We start from the raw sequence: 14,521 nt of genomic DNA on the forward strand, positions 1-14,521 counted from the left end.
TAACAGAGTGAGATTTAGTGTCTCCGTGCACGCTCATTTGGTTGCTCATAAAGAAAATAATATGTAATTTCACTGCTGCAAATGTATATTTGAAGTGTTTGCATTAGCCACAATAATGTTCCTTTCTTCGGCAAAATGAAAGCAGCTCGGCGGCTGCTCCCAGAGCTCAAAGGGATTTTTCATCCTCAACTTGGTGGGAGTGGGGGAGGAGGAGGAGATGGGGGGAGGAAGTAGGTCACAACAAACGCCGTCCTTGTTAACAGAACATGTAAATAAATACATATAACCACGCTAAACTAATCAGGAAAACAATTACACCCCGATCTAAAATGTTTCAGTGCGCCGCTGTGAGGGTGACAAGTAATTTCCCACTCTTTAATTTTATGTCCCATGGCATCCAGATGAGAAGATTAATGATGCCTTTCAATGGGATTTACACATGCTACCCATCACAAACATGGCCGCAGCCTGACACCGTTGACAGCCACACTTTATTAAAGGAACCAGTTATTAATTCTATTCCTATTATTACAACCGATAATCGCTCAGTTCCTCCCAGAGGAGAATGAATGTTGTGGACTGGAGACATTAGAGAAAACACAGGCTTGTTGTGCCTTTCACTTGGAGAAGACATTCATTGTCATGTTTTCAAGTGCAAATGAAGATTTGTAGTCACTTTGTACCGTGGGCTGCGTAATGTGTGTTCCATGTCACACTGGACCGCCATCAAACGCTACATCAAATATAATTGGTGTGTTCCATGTCACACTGGACCGCCAGCAAACAGCTTACAAATTCAGCGCATTATATTTTCACTGCCATCAAAAGTAAAGCTCAAAGTGGTCTTCAGAAGACGGAATCACAGTGTGCTAAATCAACGTTAACACTGTGATGAGGTCATGGATTTCTGGGTATATGAAGTTGTCGGGCGCTGAGAACGAAGCACACTGTGGTGATAAAGAGAACAGGAATGATGACCAGGCATTCTGACTGGATAATGCAGTTAATGCTGAGACCCCGAGAAAAAAAGGAAGAAGAAAATGCAGAGCTACCTCCTGGCCCTCCTCTGTGCAGGGCATCTGCATTGCAGTACATTACAGTTTGGGTAACTGCAGTTGTCACTGTGATACATCAACAAGGAAACAGTGACAAACAGACTCAGACGGACCGGAGTTATTCTGAACCCAAGTACAACAGTTTGGTTTCACTCTTCAGAGGTCAAAAATAACCAAACTAAAAAACAACAAAGCAACCAAATTTGACCGTTTTACTCAAACAGTTTGCTGACATTTAAGAATCTGAACAACATTTTCAATATAATTAAGAAAAAAAATTAATTAGACTAGACAAAGTGTGTTTTTGTTTACAGTCAAATTCATAATAATCACATTTAATGGTCTGTTTGTTATTCCGCCTGCATTCCAGCATAATAAAATCAATTTCACATCAAACAGTAACAGCAGAAGATGCAATTTACACATTAATCAGCCGCAAATTATGATCCATTTACAATAATTACAAAACATAAATGTGACAGATACTATAATAACATTCATTTATTTTCTGTTTACTGCTCACAGTAACAAACGTTAACAAATACTTGGCAAATGAAAACTACATCTTTAAGTCCTTGTAGCAGGTCAGATACATGTCTCATCATTAGTCATATGTTTGATTTTTGATGACATGTCTCATATTTGTCATGTTTGATTTTCCAACACAGCCTCAGAGCAGAGTTCAGTGGCATCTGGCCGAACAGCTGCACACAGATAATTGCTCCTTCGATTAATTAGCAGCGAAGACAGACCTCGACACAACGTGTGCACTTTCAGATAGCAGAGATGAAGGTGGGCAGGGTTTTATTGTAGTCACATTACTGGGTCTGGTAATGGCTCAAAACTACAAGTTTTGGAAAAAAGTGTTGCTCAAGGATGTGCTTGATCTTCATCAACAACGAATTAAAGTCGCCCTACGTCAGGGGTTAAAGTCTGTTTTTTTTTTTAAGTGTTTCTTCAACTTAACATCCACATATTCATAGCCTGAGGTTTTTCCCCTCAGGTTTGTTACTGCAAAAATATTCACGATATTTAAATCATTTTAAAACAAATGTGCTCCAAGGCAACACACCAAGAGTGCTTGAAGGTTCAGAAACTTCCGGAAAAGGTTGTATAGGAAGTGAATATTTATAAAGTGTGAAGTAAATAGTAAATATTTGTAGTAAAAATAGACTACCACTCATGACATTCTTGGTACTTGTTTTTTTTTTTTTTTTTTTACCACTAATAGAAGTTACCCACTAATAGAAGAAACCCACTGAGATATAAAATCTTATGGTGTTGCTGTTATGGACAGGAGAGTTGATTCAGACAATCAAGGAGGGGTCTTAAGGAATTTCAGTAAAAGTATTTGCATATATAAAAGTGATTACATTTAGTACTGTCTATCAGTCATTTGAATAGAGCATCTTAAACTGTATTTACAGTGGGAGAAACTTCACTTCTTCGGGTGAAATGTTAAAGTAGTCAATACATCCTCTAGGTGGCAGTAAAACAACTCAAAATACAGAAGACAGTAAGAAGTGAAAGTTGGAGGGAGGGGTTGGAGCAGCTCAGAAGACGGTCACTGATGTCACTGATGTCAACTGTATAATATATTGATTTTATTCATATAGACTCACAAAGCAGATCAGTATTTGCTTCATGACTTGTTATAATTTGAATGTGTCAGAACAAAATTATTCTTATTTATCGTTAGGGTTTTTAAAGTGGTTTCCAGATGCTGTAAGAACAGAAAAAGACAGAGTCAGTTTTATGTTTTCATTCATAAAAGGGTACAATAAATAACACACATACACATGTACTGTATATTTGCAGTATAACAGACAGAACTCATCTCCAGTCTTTGGGCAGGTCAGTGTCAGGTCCATAAACTGCACAACACCAAACAACAGTGATACATGAGCAGCAGAAGGAGACGGAGAGCAGAATAATAAGAAGTGCTAGAATGGAAACTGGAGAAAGAATCTTAATGTTGAAGTTGAAGTGAAAAGAGTAAACAATTGTATTGACATACATTTATTAACCTATCTAAATGTATTATTCTGTGCCTACAGATACAGTATTCCCCCATTGTATTCACAGGCCTTTTTAAAGAACAGGTTCTTCTTAAGTGCACTTTCTAACTGTATATTTGTCTCTCTTGACTCACTCCACACATGTCAATAATCAGGGAATGTAACACAGCTCCCTCTTTCTATTCTATTCCGAAACATTTTCTCATCTGAACTCCGTGTTTTGTTATGATCCTTATTGTGATTATTTTTTCCTTTTTCACTCTCTCTTTTGCTTCCACACTGATAAATAACCTGAGCTGGTAGTTCAATTCTCTCTCGTTCGGTGGTCTCCTGCACAGACCTGGATAAAAGGTTTGCAGTACATGAGCTGTGTGGGTGTTTTATTCACTTTTATACTTTCTGAAACACCACTCCAGTCGAGGCAACGCTCTGTCGAACAAAGGCCGTCTTTGTTCACTGCGGCAGATCTAAATGTAGTTGTTGATTTAAATTCTCCCAAACAAAAAAAATGTGAGGTCACCTGACTGTGACTCAGCTCAAAGTCCTTTTGGTTTGGACTGCTTTGTTAGACACAGTATTTTCTTTTTTTGATTGATTTGTTTACCTGTCTGTGAGGCTGCCTCACTGAGGACCAGATCAGACGGTGATGTTTATATTAGTCACACTCATCTGTGGAAAAGTCCCTGCAACTCCACAGGCAAACATTTTCACAATCTTGAAATAAAATAAATGTTATTCATTTTGACTGTTTGCTGCTCCATTAGTGACCGTTCTCTCAACAAATGAGCACTTTCCCGCTGTAAATGTTTTATACTTTACTGACCAGAACATGTTAATAAATACCTCAAGTTATTGATTTAATATTCCACATCAGATGTTGTTTTGTTTGGTTGTTTTTTGTTTAAAAGCCGAGATCAGAGCTGAATAGAAAATCATGTTTTATTTCCGTTTGCTGCTCCTGCTGTCCTGCACAGCCACATCCCAAAGGGCAGCTGTAAATATTCCACAGTGTTGCTGGTTTTAACAGCAGCAACATTTGTTGAACAAAAACCTTCAGAGAGGAAAATGTAATTTGGATTGAACTGTATGTTTGAGCAGGTGCAGCGCCATCAAGTGGCTCTGAGCAATTAACAACACAAAAAAGTCTAAAAAAATCCTTTATGAAATGTTTCTTGTCGACTTGATTGTTGTCAACTGTTAATGTGTTAGAATTTGTAAACTGCATATTTAATTTGTTTCTAAAATGAAGTACTACTAGTAAATAAGTACTACTACTGTATAACCAAACACATGGACGATGGTTGTTGTACTGTATATATTATAATATACTCTAAAACTATACTACTCTATACTGTACTGTACCGTACTATACTATATTACACTATACTGTACCGTACTATACTTTACATTACTCTACTATACTGTACCGTACTATACTATATTACACTGTACTGTACTATACTGTACGGTACTATACTGTACTGTACCGTACTATACTATACAATACTTTATTACAATACATTATACTTCACTATTTATGGTCCAGTGAAGGAACAAATGTGTTTAAATAACACAGAACACCACACGGTGCTGTCTCCTCAGCTCTGATGGATTTGGTTCTTATGTGGGACAGAGCTACAGGTACCATTAATCCTGGTGAGCAGTTTTAAGGCTAATGTGACTCAGAGGATATATTCAGATTAATATCTCTGAAAATGTGCATTTATTTGTTTACCTTGGTAAAATATACTCAGGTTGAATATTTCTCCGTCACAGACTTTGGTTTTTATTTATTTTTTTGCTTTTATTTTTAATTGCTTCTGCACTCACTTGCCTACATTAATCAGTGATGAAAGACTGATCGCTTTTAGTATTTATTCGCTGCTTTTCATTTACCTATTTTGTAAACAATCCATTTCACCAAAGTACAATATCCAGTAAGCTACTGCAAGGTTAAGTTGGCTTTTTTGGCAACGTGTACAAATTATGCAGGAAAACTTCATCCATATTTTAGAGATACTTTCTTCAAGACTGACCTAATTTTAATTTTGACTTCATTTGAGTGGAAAGAGCAACAGTCAGCAACAATTAAATAACGGGATTAGGAGCATTCATTACCGCAGAAATGTCTAGGAACTCATTAGCGTGTTACAGGTATCGTTTCCACTGAGAGGGAGCCATTTGAACTTTAAGTGATGAATGGTGGCTTACTTTACAGTGCAGGACATATATTCTCCCTTTGACTAAATGAGACATGCACAGAAAACAGAATTATTCCATAATTAGTGATGTGCCGTTCATTTTTGTTTAACTTTATAATTAAAAATGTAAATACAACAGCTGGTGGCATCAGCTGTGCCACACGGGTTGATGTATACTAATTGCATTTTACTTCCACAAGTACTGTGTCATTACAGACTACATTTACATTAAGCCCCGCACAGTCATTATGAATTTACATTTTATGGCTGCTGCTCCGCAATTGTAGTTTAATTAAAACATATAAAGAACAGTTTCAATGATACTTTTAACTATTTGTTTCATTATTTAGATCTGAATCAGCAGGGGATAAATGTCAGGTGTAACCACAGATGTACGCTCAGACCCGGCAACCACATGAACAGCGGGGGTGAAGTTTCTTTTTTAAATCTGTTAACAGATGTCTCCCTTTCACCTTCCTGATTTTTGAGACAACAACCTTTTTCACTAGGTTTAAAAAAGAAACACTGATTTTTTTTTTTTCGATTTTTTTTTTTTTTTAGGTAACAGCTAAAAAGGCAATTAACGCCTTCCATTTCGCCGGTGGTTGCTTGGCTTTGTGGTGTTTTATTTTCACCCTGGAGTCGACGTGTTTTATTGTGATGTCATAAACATTAGTGACGGTAACTAGTTTGTATCTTTACTTCTGTCTCTCTTTAAAACTTAATAGTGGAGTCAAGTGATTCAACACAAACAGCACCAACTTTACATTTAGTCATTTAATGTCACCTTAACGTGGGAAAATTCCCAGAAAGACCGATATTTCATGTCTGATACAAGTACTGCACTCTGGAGTATCTACAGATACCAACAAAATACAAATATATATATATATTCTTTTCATTCACGTTGTTCATAAGAAATGTTCTTTTGTTTCTCTTCTTAATATAGACATCTAAAAAAACACCACGTTCAAACTGTGCAGCCAATAGTCTGCTCTATTTTAGGGCAAAATAAAAGAAATCCCAAAAGAGTGAAATTCAGTCACGCAACACCACTGCTTTCATTTAAATTAAGACTGAAATTGTATCTAAAACATCAGTGATTGTCCAGACTGACTGACTGGAACTGTTTAAATATTTGATATATCATTAAAAGAACAACAAAATCTCTGTATTATCAGCAATAAAAAGAAAGAAAGAAAATACTTTACACACAATGTAGCCTCAACCTTAATAACACAACATAGAATAATCACTTATTATAAATTAAGTGTATTTACACAGTATTTATATACATAGCCTGAACTGCAGTTCTTTAACCTCCTTCATTTCTACTGAGGTCAAGGTTCATCCTTGAGTCAAATCCGCCACAGCTTGTCTTCAAATGACTTTTCAATCATCGAACTTGTCTCTGTTAAACCAAAATAACATCTTTTCCTTGCTGTTTCATGACAGTCGTACACTTCATGGAGCTGTCATCCCCTCCACCGTCTTCTTCACCTCTGCCATTAGTAAACACTTTGACTCTCACACTCTAAACACACTTGTCTGGCAGGTTGAAAAGTGAAGCCAGTGTTCATGTGATGAGTTGCAGACAACGTTTGAAGTGTGCAAACATTAGGTCCAACCTACTGTAGCCCACAGCACTTTATTTTATTTTTGTTTGTCTTACCGTTAAACTTCCCTCCTAACATTATATCAGAATATAAATGAACATCACCGTGTGCCAAGACAAACATACTGTGTAACTGTGCCTAATCCAGTATAACTAATTGTATTCAAAAAATTCTGTTGGCCTCACATCTGAAGGTGCTTTGAAGATAAGAGACTTCAGTGGTACTGTTTTGTTCCTGCAGCAGCTGCAGAGGAATCTCAAGTCTGGCTCAGGGCTTCACTTAACAATAAGGCTTTTCTCTGGCTTCTCTAAATGTTTGACATAATCTCCTATCCTTTTCTGTGTCTTCTGTCAGAGGAACAGTCTTTTATGGTGCGACGTCAAGTTCATTAATGATGAATTAGACAGATCATTAAAATGAGGAGATTCTACTTCCATTTAGATCACAGTTAAAATAAAAATAATTAAATATAAATATCATTTCATTTCAGTAATTTGTGGTAGTGGCCATATACTGAAGTAGATATGTATAAGAAAAAGAACAAAATGAATCTGTCAGTGTCCAGCCATTAAATTGGTATCAACACCTAGTGCTGTGTTGTTGTCTTTCTACTCTGATATATATATATATATATACACCTGTAATAAATGTTAATATTATTCAGGAGAGATTCCATTTAAATCCCCAAAAATAACAGCCCGCAAATTGGAATAGATTGTCAATAATTTGTTAAAAATACATGTCTTCAGTGTCACTATATTGCTTTCCATTAAAATGTATGGCGACAAATAACCCACAAGACAATTTTCTTCTGGGGAAATAGGTCACACATTCAATTACAGTCACTGAAGCATGGACTCAATCTATCATGCCAAATTAAGTGCATTTTAGCAGCCTACTTTTCTCTGAGAATGTTATAGACATATTCGGTCAAGTGCAGAGATTCTGCTGAAACAAAATTATATCAGCTTGTTTTTTTTTGTTTGTTTTTTTACCCTAGAAGTGGAGTAAACATTGAGAAATATTTCCCCTAAAGTAGAATCTCCACCAGCGGAGTCTATCTCTGAGTAGACATGGACTTCTTCTCTCTGTGACTGACTCCTGTATCTTTTTCTCACTTCTTCTAAAGCAGTTTCATCTTATTTTTAAAGGAGTTAGACATGTGTTGGGTGTGATCTTTTTCCTCTGGCAACATGTTTATCAAGAAAAGAAAAAAACATGGAAGCATTCTCTTTTAACTATTTGAAGATAAGTCAGTCATTTATAGTGGAAGTCTCTAAAGAATAGGAAATGTACACAATGTTGTGTTTCAAGTTTTTGTAAATATTGCTACTTTTAGATGACTCTGCTGTTTCTTCTTTTATTTTAATTGCCGCTGACCTTCGTCTTCCAATCCTGCAGTTTCCTGTCTCAGTCTACTTATATACGCCCTACACCGCCCTCATGCACTTTTTTGCCACCTCTGACTTCCTCATGCAATCCCCAACCTTTTATACGCTATCTTTAGGTCGATTGTTATTTCTTTAGTGTGGCTTTAAAATTAGGTGTAAAACAGAGTCACAGTGATGCCCTGTGGTTTTACATGTTCCATACACTGTTGTTGGCGTACAGTTCTCCTCATAATTTAACAATTAGAAACTTATTTTATATTAAATTAACCATACATCTCGTCACATTTTCCACAGCTGTTACGGCACCAACGCTGCTTAGCAGTGCAGTTCTATAATCACTCTGCTTTGCCAATTTAATTAGTTTGACAAGAGGGACAAATACACTTGTCGTGGTTATTGTAATGAGGAAATTGGCAGCGGTCTGGCTCTTTTATCTCTCTTAACAAGTTATGGAAGATAATGAAGTTCTACGGTTCTTTACTGACTTCAAACAGAACCTAATCAGGATCAGACAGACTGTGGCTAAACAGATATCGTTTGACGATGCAGAAAAGCTATTCTTGGTTTTTGTTTATTTGACGTTTCCTGTGTTAACGTCTCAATGATTGTTACCACAGCGTTACCATGGCCGACAGAGAGTTTTCTTTCTCTTCATATCAGTTTCCTCTCAGATTCACAGAACTGTTTCTCACATCTCATCTGCCTTTAGATGCTCTATTGTGGAAGTGCAGAGCAACACTTCTGATGAAAACTCCCATTTCTGCTTTTTTCCTTCGGCTCGGTTTGATCTGAAGCTTGTACTATACTGTGCTAGAAATTCCCTCCCTGTAGAAGGCTGAGAGAAGCGGCCTTTAATAATTCATGACGCCAGATTTGTGATTTAGATTTCTGCCTCACTGCTCTGAGAGTAAAATAATATTTCTTCCCTCATGTTACTTCGCAAAAGAGCTGTGAATCAGCTTTTTTAAGTTTCATGAACAGTCAAATAACTTTTCACCAAAAGTAAAATACCGTTGATGAAATACCACTGGGTTTTGAATGCAGAGCGAGCAGTAAAAAAATATTATTTTTACTGTCAGTCTGTATTTGTATTTATTTTTTTAGCTTCTTATAAGTTACGCTTCAGAACCTTGATCTAAAACAAAGGACGTCTCAATATGATGTTTTTACCAACTGATATGAGTAGAAATATTTTCACATGTGTATTTGCAGAGTAACAGTACTGGTACTTTCTTAGGTTTGATTTTAGTAAACATGTGATGAACTGGAAGAAAGTATTATATATTGTAGGTGACAGAGCAGTGCGTAGATGCAGCTTGACCACGGTGATATCACCAAAGAGTAAATACTGATAGGTCTCTCATTAACAGGCAACTAATTCATGGAAAAAAGTGTTGTCACTGTTGTCTCATTAGACAATACGCCAACAGAACTAAGGAGACAAATGATAAAAAAAATAACATACATGAAATAAAATATCTCAAATAAAGCTAAATAACATGGAACCTTTTGAATAGTTACCAGCTAACTAGACAGAAAGTGAGCGGAGCTTTTTCTCCCAGAGCACATTTTCAATAAAGAAAACAACAAAAAGTATCAACAAAAATTACTGTTTATTTATTTCACTATTAAACCTTGAAGGTATTCACTTCAAGTCAACAACCCGAGGGCAACGAAGGCAATGAGTGGGAAAACTTAGCTATGTCTGACAGGTCTGCAGCTGCTTGTTGTGAAAAGCAGTTACAAGGATATTTTGTCGTATGAGTATTTGAATGCAGTATCGAGCCAGATACTGATACTTGTTTTGGTATTTGTCCACTCCTCGCTTGAAAACCTTTTTAAAATTGCTTTCTGCTACAGAGTAAACCAACTGCAAGGTACTTCAAGGAGCAGAACATGGAAAATGTTATTAAATTATCAACTAATTTTGAAAAGACTTTCATCAGCAGGGAGCAGGACCATCATCCATCATTCAGGAGTCATGCAAATACTTTACGCTGCATTATTTGGTGTCCCAAATTTTCCGAGATGCACAGTTGATGCTATTTGTTTGTCCACTTGGTGTTAAAACATTTATCATTTTTACAGCGTTTGCCATTTTATATGTTGTCACTCGTTGTGGGTTCTGCTTCTGGCCTGGTTTTACTTTAATGTAATGGAGTACGCTGCAGTCGGTTTCACTGTTCCTTGTGCTAATTTAATGTAAATGGAGCAAAATCATCTGCAGTGAGTAATGTCTCTTTACGTATGCATCCTGCATTCAGTGTTTGGTTTCCCTTGCATGCAAAGTATTACCTAGGTAATTGATTTCGTAAGCTTCATTAGGCGCAATTTGTATATCAGATGGGCTGGAAAAGAGAGTTGTTGATTAGTTAGATCTTCCTTTTGGAAATTGCTTATCTCCATTTAGAAACCTAATAGCCTTGCACTTTAGGAGTTCTGCGGCAATAACAAATAAATTCCAGTGGATTTTCGCAGCATGGTTCATCAGCTCACCTGAAACAAACACTTCTGTTTGTTTCATTCATCGTATGTTTGTGCAGATTTCAAGATGTAGGATTACATTGAAGTGATGTTTTAATGTGATATCAATCGGCTGGTTTTATGCTAAAAGATTTAGCTTCCAATTATTTTCTTATGAAATTCATAACGTATTTTTACGCAGCAAAGGTGACGGGGCAGGTCATGACCTCCTAGTAGTCGGGTCAGTGCATCAGTTCACTGATAGGTCCTTCAGGGAGGTCAGTTATAGAAACCAAAACAGGATCCCCAGAGGTTTTCACTGCAGCAGTGAACTAAGCAGTCTTCTTTATCTTTTAATTTCTGAAAATCTGATGATGCCATTGGTTCAGTTCGTGACCATTAAGACGACGTTGCACGTATCACAGTGCATAATAATAAAATAAAACAACATATAATAAATCATATTGAAGTGTGATCATGAAGAACTGTTTGTGGGATGTACCCCGCCACCTCCCGATGACTGCTGGGATTGAATCCAGCCCCGTGCGTGACCCTGTAAAGGATTAGCAGCAGAAGATGAATGAATGAACAGATCAGAGAGAATTTTAATACATTTGAATTTCTACCGTACCAAAGGCCCCTCAGCTTCTTTTTGCCAACATCAGCAGAGAAGAATTTTTTTTGCTGATGTTGGCGAAACCATTAGCGCTTCAACAGTGCAGCAGGCAGTTAAGGAGTTTTGTACTCTAATGGCCAGGAAAAAATCAAATCACATAAAATGAAAGTGAAGTGGTGTAAACATTTGCAGTGGAGGGGCATTAGTAGCTGAGATCCTTGATTTGATAGAACTTCTAACGGTAGATTAACACCGTAATGGTCCTGTACAGTCTGTATAATAAACCCACCTGAAGGTGTTGCTCAAATACGTCTTTATTCTCCTGTCCAACAAGAAAACAAAAATCATATATATATATATATTTTAAATCTTTCTGGAGTTTAATGTTTTTTTTTTTTTTTTGGTTCCGTTGTGGTCATTGTAATAGTCTATCTCCGCGGTGCTTTAGTTTTGCAGGCTCAATTTGCTGGCTCATGAGGCGACTTGACAGCATAATGTTCTTTCTCCTCTACTTATTAATAACCCTGAATTCCTGTCCCTCTGAGCCACTTACTATTCATGGTATTTTACTTTGTACTACGCAGCACATGTTCCCGTCTCTGCTGTAAATGTAGACTCTGCTGGAAATAATGCATCAACTCACTTTTCTGTGTCACAGTTATTGATGGTTTTCACAAATCAAAAGAGTTTGTGCAGGTTTTAATGCTGCGTTTTTGTGTTGATGTGTGGACATTTTTTTCCACTCCACAGAAGCCATCAGGGCTGGAATTGCCAAACATGACTCATGACCCTAGCTGTTCTAGACACGTTGGTATCCAATGGTAAAAAACAAAATAGGGTTGAAACATTTGAATCTCATCAGATTCAAATATTTGAGAAAAAGACATGACTTTAAGGTTAAAGAAAAGCACAGTAAAATAATGAAATCATGACACGTTATGATGTGAAAAAAAAAACATATTTGGCACATTTGGTGCTCAGTATAGGTGTTACTGACTGTGTGACACGCAACAACAGCTTTTTTTAAATTAAATTTAAAAATACCACCTCTAATACCAGATAACTATCATTCTTACAGTGTGTGTTAATATTATAATCATGTTGATAACAACAACAACAACAACAACAACAATAATAATAATAATAATATATGGGTGGTCTTTGTTAATGTGCTTTAGCTAAGCTTTGGCAGTAATTTGAATTAAAACAAATCAGTTCAACTAAAACTAACCATTTTTACTGTGTTTCCATGTATCTGTTATGGATGCGCTGCTCTGTATTTATATTCAAGTATCAAATTAACCTGAACAAGACCTGAAATGGAATATATAACCTGGCTTTCTTTCCCTCTGAGCTATTTTTATCAGCTCCTATTGTCCATTACACTGTGCAGGTTAATTGTCTTCTCATTTCAGTCTTGGCGCGTGATGCAGCTCAAAAAGGAGAATATGATTACAAATTTAAATCCTCATTTCCTCTGAGGCTGTGGAAGAGGTGAAAACACACGAGGCCGGTGGTGACTATTTATATGCGAGGTTATTGGAATAGAGAAGCAAATTAACCAGACATCACTCTGGACGATGTTAACATGACACAGTGGTGCAGTGGGAACGCCTCCCCAGGGGTCACATAGACTTGACCCTGGATTTCAAGAACGCCACTGCCATGTATCATGTACCTGTATTACATATATCACAGGAACAAAGTACACACGCAGGATATTTGGATACTGTAGTGTGGCCAAAGTACTATGGAAAGATTTATGTTATTCCCAGGAGCATTTTTAACTCAGTTTTATCACCAAATATGAGCTAACAATTGTACAGAGGATCCCTGCACAAATAGTGGGTTGTACTGCCTTTTTCAGTAGTACATACACATCTATATTTGATTTATTTTCAATATGATAGTTCATGTAATCTACCCACAATCATTATTACATTATTGTAACGTTTGTGTACATTCACCTCAAATACAACTTGAGCTGTCAAACACTGACTACTAACAGACTATCTCTGAATTAATCTTTATTAATCATAATAAAGCAGTGCTGGGGCGGGCCCCATTGGTGGGGAATAGGAACATGACAGGTGGGGGGGCAACAAACTTCATATTAGTTCAATGAATTTTAAATTTGATTTAATTTGTTACAATTCTTGTTGGGCCGATGGGGTCAGGTGGGCCTTGAAAATCAAGTCCTGGTTCAAAGTGGGAAATGACCAATAAAATTTGAGAACCAGTGTAATACAGCAACACTCTGTCATATGACCAAAAAACATATTTTTTGCAGAAAGATCAATAACAGCAGGTGGATGTACGTGTCTCATACCTGAATTGACCATTGTTTCATTATTATTTGATTGTTATTTCATTGTCACTGGAATTTGTGTGTAATTATTGTGTGTGAAACAAAGAACAGATACTTCTATTACTCCTCTGTTGGAGTAGAGAGAGGAAAGTACATGTAGTACAACAGCGTGCTGTGTGAGTTCAGCGTGCTGCTACCATTTTATTGTTTTACATAAATGTGAACTGAGCTAATTAAAAGATTTCCCTCAAGAACAAGTAATCTGTTTTTAAAGTTTTTTCAACTGGTGGAGAAACTGAACTGCTCTCTTGGCTGCGTAGACCGAGCGCTGTGCACCCACTAATGTGTAGAGCCGTACCACAAATAAAAAAATAAAAATAAAATTTCATTCTCACCTAAAACACTGTTGACGTTTTTAAAACGGTAAACTGGGGAATTAATGAGGCGATATTTAGTACAGTAAATAAAAGAACGTTGGAAGACGGAAAAGTTTGATCTGATCAATTAAAAACTCCGACACAGGAAGAGAGAGAAAAGCATTGTCTGTTGAAATGGAAAAGAGTCATGTGACCAGTGTGTTGCATGGCTGTTGTTATGACTCCAGTCACTCTGTCGCTCTCTCTTCCTTTGTATCTTATTTAATTTTCTTTTTTGTTGCAGCCCCCCCTCCTCTCCCCCCCTGACTCTTATCCTCTGATTGTTTTTCTTTTACTGTCTCTCTCTGGCTCTTAGACTCCATACAAACACGCACACACAGACTTGTGTGCACACACATACACAATCACAGAACCCTGGTGCGCCCTCTTTATGGAAAATGTAATGGTCACAGGAACATCAGCCTGGGTCATGCTTA

At 36.9% G+C, this 14,521-nt stretch overlaps 1 protein-coding gene across 2 annotated transcripts in view; it reads left to right on the plus strand.

The window, feature by feature from the left end:
- tox3 (TOX high mobility group box family member 3) overlaps nucleotides 1-14,521 on the plus strand; it is a 280,269-nt gene that overhangs the window by 64,374 nt on the left and 201,374 nt on the right. The gene's annotated exons all lie outside the window — the stretch shown is intronic.

Source organism: Cynoglossus semilaevis, chromosome 5, assembly GCF_000523025.1.
Source record: "Cynoglossus semilaevis isolate Cse_v1.0 chromosome 5, Cse_v1.0, whole genome shotgun sequence".
Lineage (NCBI taxonomy): Eukaryota > Metazoa > Chordata > Actinopteri > Pleuronectiformes > Cynoglossidae > Cynoglossus > Cynoglossus semilaevis.